Here is a 14,963-nt window from a genome sequence, read left to right on the forward strand (position 1 = left end):
ATCAGCATTCTAAAGAACGTGTCAAATTTAATTTAAAAATTCTCAGCTTTTGTATGTAAAATAGTGCAACGTTACGTTATCATGACAAGAAATTGTATTTTATGTACATTCAAGTTCAAAACGTTTGAACAAAATTTAGGGCGAACAGGTTTCGTGAAAATGACCTCTTTTGAAAATGGTCGCCCATACAAAAAGGATCGGGAAATTTCAAATCCAAACCGGGAAAACATACCTCGCAATGACTCGAGATTCCCACATAACCTCTCCTCTTGGCAACTCGAGGCCCGATCTCTCCTCTTACATTTCGAGATCCGACTTCTCCTCGCATCAACTCGAGATTGACGTACACATACCTCTCCTCTGCACGACTCAAGGCCCGATCTCTTTTTAAGCGACTCGAGATCTGACCTCTCCTCGTAATGAATCGAGGTAACCACTTATACCCTCTTCTTGTTGATAAAAGGCCAGATCTCTCCTCTCCGAGACCATACATCTTATCGTAAAGACTCGGAGTTGGCCACGGGAACCTCTCCTCCTGAAGACTCGAGGCCTGACCTCTCTTCAAAAAGGACTCGACACTCGACCTCTTATCTCCTGGGTTCGAGGTTGGCCACCTTGATGCCCGTCGTGTGCCGATCGAGAGCAGCTTATCCTAGACTCGCGCCTGTCCATCACACGCGCGGGACTTAACGCAACTACTCGGATGATTCCCGACGAAGACGTCATCCTACACAGACGGCTTACTCGGCGTCGAGAGCCACTCTACCCGTGGGTATTCCCCGATCGTGGAATAACCTTTTCCCAATGATTTCCACTGCGAAGAAGGTCAAGTCTTATCCCCGCAGCTTCAGTCGTTGGGAACCGCACTATTCGAATACTCCCCGAAGGTGGAGCATCATACGCACGAAAGCGGCGTATTGTCGGAAGCACTCTACTCGACAGTCCCCCGTCTTGTACCCCTTTGGCTGGTAACCCTAGGATTTTCGGCCCGTGGCTTTTTCTACCCGTTGTGTACCAGATCGAGAGCAGCTTGTCCTAGACCCGCGCCCGTCCTACACCGACTCGAGAGGCTCGCCCGGAATAAAGAACCTCGCTACCCGTGGGTATCCCCCGACAGTGATTAACGCCCTTCCTAAAAGGTATTGTCTAATTACCGCAGTTCCCCCCTTAGGAAACGGCACAACTCGAATACTCCCCGGTGGTGGGGTATCCTACACACGTTCGAGGCGCACCCATGACCTCCACTACGCAGAAGATGATGCCTAACCTTTGTAGCCTCGATCAAGGGACGGGCGCACGCTACTCAGATGCTCCCCGGTGATGGAGTCATCCTACACCGTTCGAGGACAGTCGTTAACTCCAGGTCCTCTGCAGGGCAGTCATGATCCGGGTGAACCCATTGCTAATTGCATGCCAAGTGTTGGGGTCCATACACATACTCTGCATCACGTTGTCTACTGTCGTGTAGGGCCCTCAGACGGACCCACAATCTGGGCAAAACATGCCGAAGCGACATGTCCAAACCGGCAGTGGTACTTCGTGAAGCATCCATAACCAGCCAGGAATTGCGTCATCTGGAAGTTCAAGTCACCGTGTCTTCTTCCGATCTAGCTTCCGATGCGCGAGATCAGACAATGAGTCCATCTTCCTCTCCCTGAGCTGTCCCACAGCTGCTGCCAGTTGTACATCGAGTCCTCATTGGCGAGATCTCGTACGTTGGTGTGTCTTTATTGTCATCCTCCGCAAGCAAAACCGAGATGAGCATGATGCCCGCCACTATGCAGGCGGCTTCGGACGAGTTGGTCTGGTATCCACTGATAACCGCAGGTTCATCAACCGCTGAACGCTCTGCAGGTTACACTGTCTTCCCAGGGCGTGCCTCAAGGCCGTCGCTCCGTACCGTAAGATTGACGTCGGCACAGTATCCTCCTATTGCTACGGCGAATTGCGAGGAGTTCGACATAATCCTTGTGAGCTCAAGGTACGTATTTTAAAAAGCCCGCAGTGATTTTTGTGATATTTTATCCTAGGCTTCAGCTATATGGCACTTCAAAACTTCCAAACCATCATGTTTTGTAGAGTAGACTTCGGGCTTCAATATACCCTAGAGTCTAATCTAGACCATAAATGACCAAGATGTTCACCAAAATAGTCTTAGCCAGCGGAGAGCAGAAATTTATTTTTCCAAGCCCATAGGGTTCAGGTCAGGTTTCTTCCCTTCGTGACCCCCAGTGCGAAGGATATGCCGTAGAACTTAATATTCCCGATACAAAAACTGATTGATCCTCACATCTTCAGGGTATTCGGTCGATCTTCACCAGAGAAGTACGGGTATTACGGGTGATTCCGGGCCAGACCTTCGATTATGTAGATTTTTGTTGCCTGATGGCCTTCAGTACCTCTGCACAAATATGCGTCGGTAGATTCAGCAACAAGCAGCACCGATCGGAATGTTCAAGGCGTCACTCCATGGTATCTGGCGCAGAGCGTATCTGAGGAAGTATCGTTATACTCTTCCTTTCCTGTTTTTTATTAGTTGGGTTGTAAATTCATTTTACGGATTGCATTCCGAGGCACGGCGAGCCACCGGGTCCCCCCAGTTTGCTACTCTGGGTCCATGGGTGCAATTGGACGACTCATGATGCAATGCTAACGAACACTGTACCCCCTACGCCATAAAGTCCACATGGGGCCACTGACCTTTGTTCCTACCTCGAACTGTTTGACACACTATACTTCAATAGTGGGAGGTCAATTCGCACTAATGCGCTCCAAGGCAATACTCTTTTCCGAATCCTCTTCAGCAAATACCTCATTCCAACACAACTCGATGCGCAACCCCTCCTCTGACGAGTTAGGACCCGACATCTCATCGTGTTAAAACAGGTCCCCATTTAGCGCAACTACTAACTTTGTGGATCTAGTCCAGGAAGTCCAGAAACACGAAGCGAGTTGTCGACCACACTTTCTCTGTTCGAACATGCGGGTCAGAGGGCAAGCCTCCTAAGCCACGTGTAGGACTCAGACTCCTCCGAACTCTCAAGTAGTGTCAGACTTAAGTCACCACTCAGCGCAACTACTCACTCAAGTCGGGTGCTTTACTCCCTGAAGCGCAAATCGAGCTGTAGACCGCCCTCATCAAGTCGAACTCGCGGTTCGGGCGCAACACTTCCCGAAACGCGTGTCGAACCCTGACACCTCCGGCATACTGTACCTCACTGACACTGACGTGTTAAACACGTCCCTAAGTGATTGGCCCACCATTGGCCACCACTTTGTGCATCTACTCGTTTTGCGATTTGGGTCTATACCCACTAGACTGAGTCGATTTGGGGTCATTTTTGAATTTCTTAAACCCTGGGGTCTTAAAAGCTTCGTTTTGGTCCCAAACTCCTCCATGATTTTTTGTAGAATTTTTAAGTAACGTTTACATGAGTAAATTTGAACTTTTAGGTTTGTATGGTAAAATTGAATATTTTGTACTGAAAAATCAACATCAGTTTTGTTTCTTCTGTGGAACCGAGCCAGCTGATGGTTTTTGTGCCAATTTATTAAATTCCTTAAGGAAATTTTCCGTTTAACAACTTTGTCGAAGACCGTAACTTCGTATTTTATCAGACAAAAAAGTTATTAGGTGATGAATGGGTATATATCTTTTCGCATTGATAAACAATAAATTTTAATGACATCACTGCAGGGTGCATAGCGAGGTATTGCATGACTCCTTTCCATGCAATACTTTGCGAGGCTCAATCAGTGATGTCAATTGAATTTATTGGTTATCAATGCGAAAAGACATACCCCTGTTAAACAGCTAATAACTTTTTCGCCTAATAAGATACGAAGTTACGGTCTTGAACAAAGTTGTTCAGCGGAGAATTTCCTTAAGGAATTTTATAAATTGGCACAAAAACCATCAGCTGGCTCGGTTCCACAGAAGAAACAAAACGGATGTTGATTTTTCAGTACAAAATATTCAATTTTCCCATACAAACCTAAAAGTTCAAATTTACTCATGTAAACGTTACATAAAAATTCTACAAAAAATCATGGATGAGTTTTGGACCAAAACGAAGCTTTTAAGACCCCAGGGTTTGAGAAATTCAAAAATGACCCCAAATCGACTCAGTCTAATACCCACCGAAACGCAAAACGAGTTGGCGATCGCTCTCCCTCCGGTCACGTCCGCATTTCAGGGCCATGACACCCTGAACGCGTATTGGACCCTCACCCTCACACCTGAGTACTGGTACCTAAGTACCCGAGGGGAACCACTTATTCCGCGCGGGTTTGACAGACCCATCGACGGCCTCTAGTGGGTATAGTAAGGTTCTCTTCGCCGTACATCTGCGATACGCCGGACTTGCAGATACGTTTCCGCCCTGGACCACGAGAAGGTGGAACTACTAGCCCAGAGCAAGCTATTGGGCAGCCGCTCCTGGAGGCACTCTTTCATGTACGCCTGTCCATTCATCGTGTCCTAGGTCACGAAAGGTGAATCCGCTTCCCGCATGTGCAGATGGCTTGCCAAACTAGAAATTTATTTGCCAATTTGCACATCTTCTGAGTGGTGAATGTTCCGTGAAAAACAGGTTGCCGGGGACCTGTCTGAAGTCGGCCTTCACATATGTTTCGTCGTCCATGATGCAGCATTCAACTTTCGTCAGCATGTTGAGGTACAACTTCCTGGCACGGGTTTTGGCGGGTTTTGGCGGAGAGCGCTTCTCGTCGCGATTAGGGGCCTTTTGTACCTGAACTTTCGAAGCCCAGCCTTAGTTTTGGCCTTCTGGACAAAACTTCGGCTTAGGTGTAGCTTCTTAGCCACATCCCGAACGGAGGCGTTCGGGTTTCGGTTGAAGGCTCCAACTACGCGGTTGTAATTTTTGATGTTGTAGGGAATACTTTTCCTTCACTTCCGGGCTTCCAATCGGTTGTCAATCGTTCCTCAAACCGCTTAATCACTCGCGACACCGTGGAATTCGCGATTCACAACGTTTTAGTGATGGAACGATGCGAGAGATCCTTTTTCTAGTGAAGAATGCTCAAGATTTTATCACGCACGAGCTATTCATTTGACTATATTTCCGCGAGTTTTGATCACATGACTTTAAAACTTGCAGGATGTAAACAATGCACTATGAACTAAATCCACCCAAATTTTCATTAAATTCTATCAAAAGTTAGAACAATTTCATAGTGTGGCAATTTAATCTTCGACACCTTTTAGTGTAATTAGTAACAAAATCTTGCTACGATTACATATCACCCTTTTGTTCGTTATAACTGCAAATTACTTGTGGGGCGATTCATGCTTGGCCTAATTATGTGTGGTGGTGGTAGATGCAACTCTTTCTGTATCTTCCACTTCATAGTTGTCGGCCCGTGCTGAACAAAAATTTGGTATGTGATGATATTTACGGATGATTTGGGCCCAGACCTTCAACAATGCAGATTTCGGAGGAGTCGCTTTAGGCGAGGAACGTCACTTAGATAGAACTTTGGGAATGACCCTCTGTCACTTCACTTCACCGCCTATTGGAGGTGACGTAGAGGCCCGTGACGGTAAGGTGACTCGACTATCGTCACCTCACGCGCGGTGCAGAATAAGGAGCATTATCTTAAAAACATTCTGTAACTAGGTACTACTTTTATTATCCTTTGCTACAATAAAATGTGATTCCTTACCCAAACAAATTAATTAATAAAAAAGGCTCCGCGCCCCCGGGTGGGCTCGAACCACCAACCTTTCGGTTAACAGCCGAACGCGCTAGCCGATTGCGCCACGGAGGCCACTTCGCGAGCGGTGGGGTTCGAGTTCGGTTTTCTTATTTTCCTCCGGCCATTTACGGTGGCCGCTCAGAGGTGGAAAAACTCACCACCGCCACCCACCCCGCATCGTCTTTCTTCTTTAGGATGTTTATCAGAAAAAGGGGAAATCACGCTCGAAGATTGAGTGTCCCCCTGTGAGTGAGTGCAGCTTAGTTGAATCACCACAGGAACGGGGAATTTTTAATGAAGCCGCTGATGATGGACAATGCTGTTGACTGGCAGCGATGCAACGATAGTTTTGAATGATGACGATGATGATGATCAGTGATGATCTAGAAACAAGAAATGTAGATATAAGAACTCTTATAGGAGCTGCTGAGGCGGGAATAATTGAACAGTTCGAGGATTTCGAAACGTGTTCTAAATTTAGCATCACTGCTGTCAGATACAGGCAACTCAAAATAGAGCATACTTTGATGGTTATGTACCTACTAGGTACATACTCCCGAAAGATTCTCCGGGGGCTCGGCTACCGGAGGGAGGTTTTCGTTTTCATCGAAAAGGGGAAAGAGAAGGTGGTGCGAAAATCTATTTATAGCCAGCGGGATTTGTTTGAAAATGTTGTGAACCCGATGATGATGATGATGGAAATTCTCGGTCTGTCGGTCGTTCGGGATTGGGTGGGAAAACAACACCCACAGCGGAATTTTCACTCTCTCGCGGTCGTCTTTCAGTGTATGGGTGCTCGGTTCCTGTGAGTGTATTGTACAGGAATCGACTCCCCAAGGCCTTCTCTAGTAGGTAGAAACTCCCCATCCCGTCGACGAGCTTGTCCCATTTTCGGGTGAAATCGGTGAAGGCTATTTTTGGACATTCGATCCCGGCCTCCGGGGTGTGTTGTGGATTTGGAATTTACCACCGCCGAAATGGGACCGGTCGTCGGGTCGGTCGGGTGTTGGTTTTGCTCCAGTTATGGGAAGTTCTACGCAGCCAACTGGTGCCATTTTTTGTTGTTGCTATTCTATCTCACTTTCTCTCCCGCACAATTACTAGTTTTGCAAAACTGCACCACCTTGACATATGTGCTGTGGTGTTTTTGTTGGTGATATTGTTATTTTTAATCGCGAGTTAGCTGGTGATATTATTTATCTTGTTTATATACTAACTTATTAGAGAAAAAATCTATTTTGAACTTGAAATTCACTCCCAGAATGAAACTTGGCTATTCCCAGGCAAATAGTTCAAAAATCCATCACTGAATAGTGTTTATTTTTTTCAGGAAAAAACTTCCCAAAATCTGAGACGAATGTCTAAACAGTTGACACGACTTGTTTGATACGATTGAACAGCAACCAAATTTCTTTTCTGTTTTTTTAATCGAACAAATTTTACGACTGTTTTTTTTCCTTTTTCGTTTGCGTAGAATGTGAAGTCTTCTTATCTCAATACACAAAAATTAAAATAAAATTTAATTTAAAAAGAAATTATGTAAAAATTTCAAACTGAAAAACTTCACGTTTTACACAGAAATTTGGCAATAAAAGTTATACGTCACCATCCAAATTATTAACAAACCCGGAAAACCCGAGAAAAAACCGGGAATTGAAAATCGTAACGGGAAAACCGGTAATAATCCGGGAATTCAAATCCAAAATCGGGAAAAATACACAAGGAAATCAAAATTAATTTTTGGTTCCAAAATTAGAGATTTAAAATTCTAAGTTCGTCATTTTTTGAAAGAAGATCATAATTTTTTGAAACTCAATAATACTACTCTACCACTCAAAAAAACTCACAATTGTTATCGGAACTTAGATTTTAAAACAGTTCCTATGATATAATAATTCAAAAAATCACAAAAAATTTGTTCATGTACCACATCAAGGCCGTGCGAACGGAGGACAGTTTTAGGGGTTTAACCCCTCCCATGGAAATTTTTCCAAGTAAAATTTTCACCGTAGTAACGGAAAATTACTTGATCTTAAAAGGTGATTAAGACTGTGTTAACAAGCAAGTCAAAAAAATTTCTCGCCACCGACGGAATTTCGTCTAAAATCACTCCAGGCTTGAGACATTTTTTTTACGACACTTTATGACGTTTACAAATTGAAACTTATTTTTGATTGTAAATTTCGATTCAATCAACGTTTTGTATTGAGAACTCTGAATTAGAAATAGAAAACCCGAACTTCGTGTTTAGAATGGGTTTTAGTGCGACTAAGCGAGTTAAGAGTTTGAAACCAATAATTTCTTCAAAATTAATTCGTCGAAAACCTCCAGATTTTAAACATTAACAAGTGGTTTTTGATTTACAAAAAATCGTTTCATTGCAAATATTATGCTTCATGAAATTTTCTCCAAAAATCCAATTTCAGTCTCAATTTTTGTTTCTTGTTTTTTTTTAAATGCTCAACATCCCATTCAAAAAGGTTTTGATAAATTACACAAGGCCACAAAATTGACATTCTTTCGAGGTTTAAACAATTGCAAGCTAATTTCGACTAATTTGGGTGCTCTGAATCTGAATCTAAATATGCAATTTTTCTATCTGCTTTTGTTATTGAAATTATTTTTGAAAATAGTTTGAAATCATTTAAGAAATTCCTACACTTTTTGAAAAAAAAAATCAAGAAAAACATAACATTTTCAAATAAAACTTTTAAATCGATTATCAACTTTCCTCAAGACTTTGCAATTTTGTAATTTAAAGTTCTGCGAATTAAGTCATTGAAGTTTTCTATTTGTTTACTTTTCCCCATTTTACGAGTTTTTAAAAAAGTTTTAAACCAAATGGAATTCAAGATTATTTTTAAAGCATTAATCTATTCGTTTTGCAGGTTTCAACAAATTTAATAAAGGAAATCGAGTATTTTTATGTTTCTGCCTGCCGTAATGTCAGAAATACTTGTAATGATACCTTTCCAATTTTGTAAAAATTGTAAAATTTTACTGTTCATCATCAGCAAAATATTATTCCTTAACTGAATAAGGTATAATAAACAAATTCAGAATCAGATTTTTCTTAAATGAAGATTTGTTGATCAATCAATTATCAATGATTGATTTCACTTAAAACTTACACATTCAAAAACTTATAATTATAAACTTCATATCACCAGAACTGATAGTGGTAGACAAAATTTGACAAAGGATACCAAATCAATCATTAAAACATTGACGTTAGAGGTGTTTTTTGAAAAAAAAATCCTTTAATGTTTAAAATCTTATCTTTTCCATTTTTCTATTTTGTTTTAATTTTCTTTATGAACTTTTAACTTATTTTTATTATATTTAATCGTGTTTTTTTAATCGAGCATGATTTTTGAATTTATCTTTAAAAATGATTCGAGGAAGTAACTTTTAAGCTAAATTTGTATGCGCAAAGTTAACTTAATTTGTATTTGCTTTGTGCTTTCAATATTTATAACAAAATTGGAATTATCATTTTTTTTATCAGTTTTTTATTGATCATTCTCGACATGAAATGTACTTTGTCAATATAATTGAACATGATATATTATAATTATATAAAGTTAATATTTTGAACTTCAAAATTATTTTGCCTTTTATTTTGATAACTGGAAGAATTTTATTGTAAGAAAAGGTTTTATCTCTCACTTCGATCACTGGCATTCTTGAAGTTATTATACTTATTTTCTTCTATTTTTCAAATTAAATTCAATCATCAACTACATCATCATCAACACATTTCAAATCGTGATTTTTTTTTCAAATTCAAAATACAGTTGACTTTTACAATCAAACCTTCAATTGAAAAAGTAAATAAATGTAAATTAAGATGAATATTCAATAACAATATATTATAATTTTCTAACAAATATCAATCATGACTAACTTTTGACCTGATCAAAGTTTTTTTTAGAATTCAAATTTTTTTTATAATCTGTATTTTGAAATATTTATTTAAGCAAATTTTTAGTTCGGAATAAGGAACATAATTAAAAAAAATCAATGATTCACCGGAAATAGCATTGATCCGAAACTTCCATTATGATTTGTTTCAAAAGTTTTGATTTAATTTCACAGTAGAATTTTTAATTTTTGAGTTTGTGTGATAATCATGAGTAAGAAAATTGTGTTAGAAACCGCATACAATCATTAAAAAATCAATCAATCATATGAAAACAAGTAAATCAAAGTTCAATTTCGAATTCAGACTCTTTGTTGCAAACTTGAAAGTGTCAAAAGAGTCAATTTTCCAATGATAGTGTTTCATTTAAGAGCTTAACACATCAGCTAAAAATAAATCTAGAAATCATCCTTTCTACGGCACTGTGACGTTTTTGTAGCTTCAAAACAATAAATAGGAATCTTTCTGCAATCAAACGAACTGCTTGTGAAAAAGATTCATCAAAGGGTCTGGGACATTTTTTCAAGCTGAGCTTTCGAATTTTGCTATATTTTTTTTATTCAAATTAGTGGTCTTTATATATACTGAATATTCCGAATTACAATTTTTGAAGCTTGTCAACTGTTACGATTTCTTTAAAAATTTACGACAAAGAAAAACTACGAATGAACTAATAAATTTTTAACCTGATCCGTGGCAAAAATTAGAAGAAAATTGAAAAATTTGCAGTGCAAATTTACTTGAAACAGCTACAGGAGTGTTTAGCAACACTGTTAAGAATTTACAAGACCTTTGTAATGAGGGTGTGTTTAAATACATTTAGGACTAAATGCTTTGAATCTTATTGTTGAAAAAATAAAGAGTTTGTTTCAATTCCACAGTGCAACACTTAAAATGGAAACAACCTCACTCATCGCTAGTTTCAAAATATACAGGAAAACTAATGAACCCTTCAGAGGATTTTTACCAATCTCATCAGAAAGTAACTTTTTGCTTCTTCGGAAGTTTTACACAAATACCAGAAAATTTCTGATGTTTTGAGAATAAAATATTTTTCATATGTTTCATAAATCGTTAACCTCTTTGGAATTTTTCTACAGTTTTTTAAGCAAAGTTTAAAGATAAGAATAAGATAAAGATAACCACTAGTACAATGTAGAATAAATTTATTGGAAAAAACTTTAGCCGGGATGAAAAGCTCATTAATTTACAAATTTTTAGTAATTTCTTCAACATTTTAGATTGTTTGAACCAAAAGATGAAAAGATGACATTTTTTTTAAACTCTGATTTGATTTTTTTTGAAGGTCTGTATATTTTAAAATTGTTGTTCCTTTATCTAATCTACAGAATTACCTTAAAAGCAAGTTTTTTTTCCAAATTTAAGGCAAAAATTTAATTCTTCTGTATAAAAATGGAAAATCCCCAGGATCAGAAATGGGCACAACCTTCATCATGAATTTTGAATTGTTTATATCAAACATTTCTTCATACTTACCAAAGACAATATTAAATTTTTATTTTTTGAATAATGTTCTGTTTCGACTATTCGAACTTTTCGAAAAAAATACTAATAAATTTTTTTTTTCGAAACTATTATTAGAGATCATTTACTCATGGCAAGAAAAATTTACATTTTCCGAAGTACAGGAACTTAAGAACTAATTTAGACCAATCTAGGGGCGCTGGTTCCGAATATGTTTTCTGTTTTTTTTTTTCTCGCAACTCTTGTTTTTTAAATAACTTCGGAAAATGGGTGAAAATTCATTTAATTCAATTTGTGCACTTTTTTTGGCAAAACTGTAGAAAATTACAAAGATTTGTGAATCAAAGGTTTCAAATCAACGATCAAATTTTTCGAAGATCCCTCCCGAGTAATTTTGACTTCTGAGGAAAAAAAGTTATAGAAGTTTTCTTATTGTTTATTTTTCCCAATTTTGTAAAAAAACAGCAAATTTGTTGAAATTTTAACCCAAATTTAATCTTAGATATTTCTTAAACCTCGCCTTGCAGTTTTCAATAAATTTTTAAAATCAAAAACTCGAAGACTTTCTTCAGCGGTGTCAGAAATAGTTGTAATGTTATCTATTTTTATTTTCGTTTGAATGAAGGACAATGAATAGATTTAAAATCAATTTTTGTTTTTCATGTAGGTTTTCTGGTTGATCAGTTATCAATGATCGATTTTACTCAAAATCGGTCAATTTCAAAATTTTCACACGCTTAAATCACCAAAAAAAAGAGCTTATAGTCAAAATCTGGCAAATCATTCGAATTTGGAACGCCAAAATCTTCCAAAAACAGTTATTAAAACATAGCCATAGAAAATACTGTTCCCTGGTATTACCTAACTGATCCTTAGCACTTCAATTATACAATATTTAAAATGAGAAAACTTGATGATTCTTTAAATATGATCATTTAACCTAAAAACTTGTTTGTGTGTCTTTCTGCTTTTCAACTATTTTTAGTATAATGCTGCAGCAAAAAGTTTATAGTACGCTGGTTTAATAGGTTTCATATAGAAATTTAGTTTAATATCGATAGATATAGACATCATCAAGAAAAAAAAGATATGAAAATATGAAGAACTGGATCTAGCTAGCTAATCCAATTAATGATATATGACGTCTTTAGAAAACTTGTGATTCTACATAAATTAAACAAATGTTTGAACAAACAAAGTCATATTAACTTAATCTATTGGTTCAAAAGTACTTGAATGTAAAAAAAATACCAAAAATATATAAATTTTTAAGCTGATTTGTTATTTTGAGACCCCGGATGAAGTTTTTTTTTAATAAGTTTATTCCACATTTTTGTAGTGGTTATCTTTATCTTATTTATATCTTTAAACTTTTCTGAGGAAACTGTAGAAAAAAAATCCAAAAGGTTTACGAATTTATGAATAATATAAACAATATTTTACATTCTAAAAATGTTAAATTTTTTTTGGGTTAAAAATTCAAAGAAGCAAAGAGAAACTTTTTGATGACATTGGAATAAATTCGTTTGGAGGGTTTATGAGTTTTCATGTGAACTTCCAAACTAGCGAAAGCTAGATCCACCAAATGACCTCGAAAATGTTTCGCAAAGTTATGTTAACACATTGCGGACCAAATGCGAGAATTCTTTTTTTTTTTATGCCGCGAGTGTACTATACTTAGAAGCAGAACTCGATTGCTTACACTTTAGATAACTCAAAGAAACATAATTTGTAGAATTGGGTTCTGAAATACAGAATTTTTCGGTTAAGATTTCATCGCGAAAACAAGAGACTGATGTGAGGGTTGTTTTTTTAATGTATTGGCTTTGGTAAAAGACAATTATAACACACTTGGTATAGGTAAAAGTAAAATGTCCAGTTTATATGTGTAACATATTGAAAATGATAGAATATCAGATTTGAAAACTTTTTGGTCCCTACAACGGCTATAATAACGATTGATTGGTTGAACATTTAAAAAGTCCTGTTTTATAAACCTTTTATAAATATGAGCATAATTTAAAAACATCCTTCAAAAATATGTAATGCATTCATTAAAGTGTCAAACAAATTTGCATGTATTAATTTAACGATCAGATTATTTGGTGAATATTATCAGATAATAATCATACTGTTCGGATCGAATCTAGAAACCACCTTTTGTAGCAGATTTTTACAATGCAGCTCAAAACTGAAAATTTTATTGTTAGTATAAGGTACAATAGTTTTGAATATTTTAACTTACATTAGTAGTTCCAGGTGAAATACGATCCTGAACTATTTCCTTTATCTGCTCTTCGCAATTTTAATCTTACATCAATTCTCTAAAAGTAAGCTGTTATTTTAACCAAATCAATATTTTAACAAATCATTTCTTACATTTTTCAATAGCTCTTAATTTAAACTTAATATTCCCGTTGGGCTCTTAATTCAATATTTTTTAGACGTTGTTCTGTAAACTGATAATCACATTATTTTCGTTCCCGCTTTTTTGTTGATCTTTAGTTTTGTTCTATACAAACGCATACTTCACGCCTATCGATTGACATATTTCCCTAGGGTCCCTAATTACAGCTAAACAAGTTATAAACTGTGCTAAGCTCTAAAACAGTAGCGTCCACACATACTTTAGCTTAAGTTTATAGAAGATTATCTTGAAAAAACAATTTCAATCAGATATACACAATCCAAATTCAACTCATTAGCTTTCAAATCAGCTTACCAGATAAACAATACGTTGATTGATAACAGTGTTACTCGTGGATTAAAATGCATTTTTAAGAAAACTGATCCCTAACTTTTGGCCTATTCACCATACTGCGGGGTGATCCCAAACTTTTGGACGATGACCAAAGCTACTATTCAATTAATTCTAAGTATATTGCATTTTTTTTGCACAAAATTCAACAAATATGTCTAGATAAATATGAAATAAGGACTCGAGTGCAACTTGAATTTTGAAGTTTGGGCCACCCCATCCTGAGATAATCGGGTTTTAATTTTTTAGTGCAGTTTTTGGAAAATGTTAAAAATAAGTTTAGGTCACATAAAGCTAAAATACACATTTAGTCAAAAAACATACGAAAAGGGTTTTGCTGACGATCTTTAGAATGAGTTCAAAAATTAGGCAATATGTCATAAGATGACTGAGATGTTTTTGAAGGGGTAATCCCAAACTTATAGCCGACAGTGTACATACTTTCATGAAAGTAGATAAATATAAAATTTCCTGTTTCCTATTTTCTCTAGATGAATTTCAAAATTGTTTTCCGATATTAGTTCTGAAACTAGATTTTAGATTTAAGACTCGTGTTGATTTGGAATGGCATTTCAGTCAATGATGTTTGTTATTAATAATACAATATAGTTTGCATTATATCCGACGTTTCGGCCGTAGATTCGGGCCTTTTTCAAAGGAAATCTAGGAATTTATTTGGATTTTTTTTTTTAAATTTAAAGATGTTACAATTTTACTAGGTGTTTTACTTACTATGCGTTGTACTGTATTTATGTTGTCGATTTTGTTGTGCATGCTCTGGTTTGTTGATCCTGTTGTGAAATAATGTTGTAGTTTTTGTAACTATTGTAATATTCGTTGTTTGTACGTTATAAACTACGGCCGAAACGTCGGATATAATGCAAACTATATTGTATTATTAATAACAAACATCATTGACTGAAATGCCATTCCAAATCAACACGAAAACAAATCAGTCGTTAAATTATATTGAAGATTTAAGACTCAGATTCATAATTCCCATTTCAGATTCCAAATTCCGATCCAATTTTCCCAACTATCCATCGACTACTAGGACGTGGCCGGCGCTGTTATTGATGT

The 14,963-nt window shown here is 36.9% G+C and overlaps 1 protein-coding gene and 1 non-coding gene across 4 annotated transcripts in view; one reads left to right on the forward strand and one right to left on the reverse strand.

The window, feature by feature from the left end:
- Window positions 1-14,963, forward strand: part of LOC129740284 (histone deacetylase 4-like) — a 198,149-nt gene that overhangs the window by 66,992 nt on the left and 116,194 nt on the right. The gene's annotated exons all lie outside the window — the stretch shown is intronic.
- Window positions 5,717-5,790, reverse strand: Trnan-guu (transfer RNA asparagine (anticodon GUU)). The gene has a single exon. It is a non-coding gene; the product is annotated as a tRNA-Asn (tRNA).

This window comes from Uranotaenia lowii, chromosome 1 (genome assembly GCF_029784155.1).
Source record: "Uranotaenia lowii strain MFRU-FL chromosome 1, ASM2978415v1, whole genome shotgun sequence".
NCBI lineage: Eukaryota > Metazoa > Arthropoda > Insecta > Diptera > Culicidae > Uranotaenia > Uranotaenia lowii.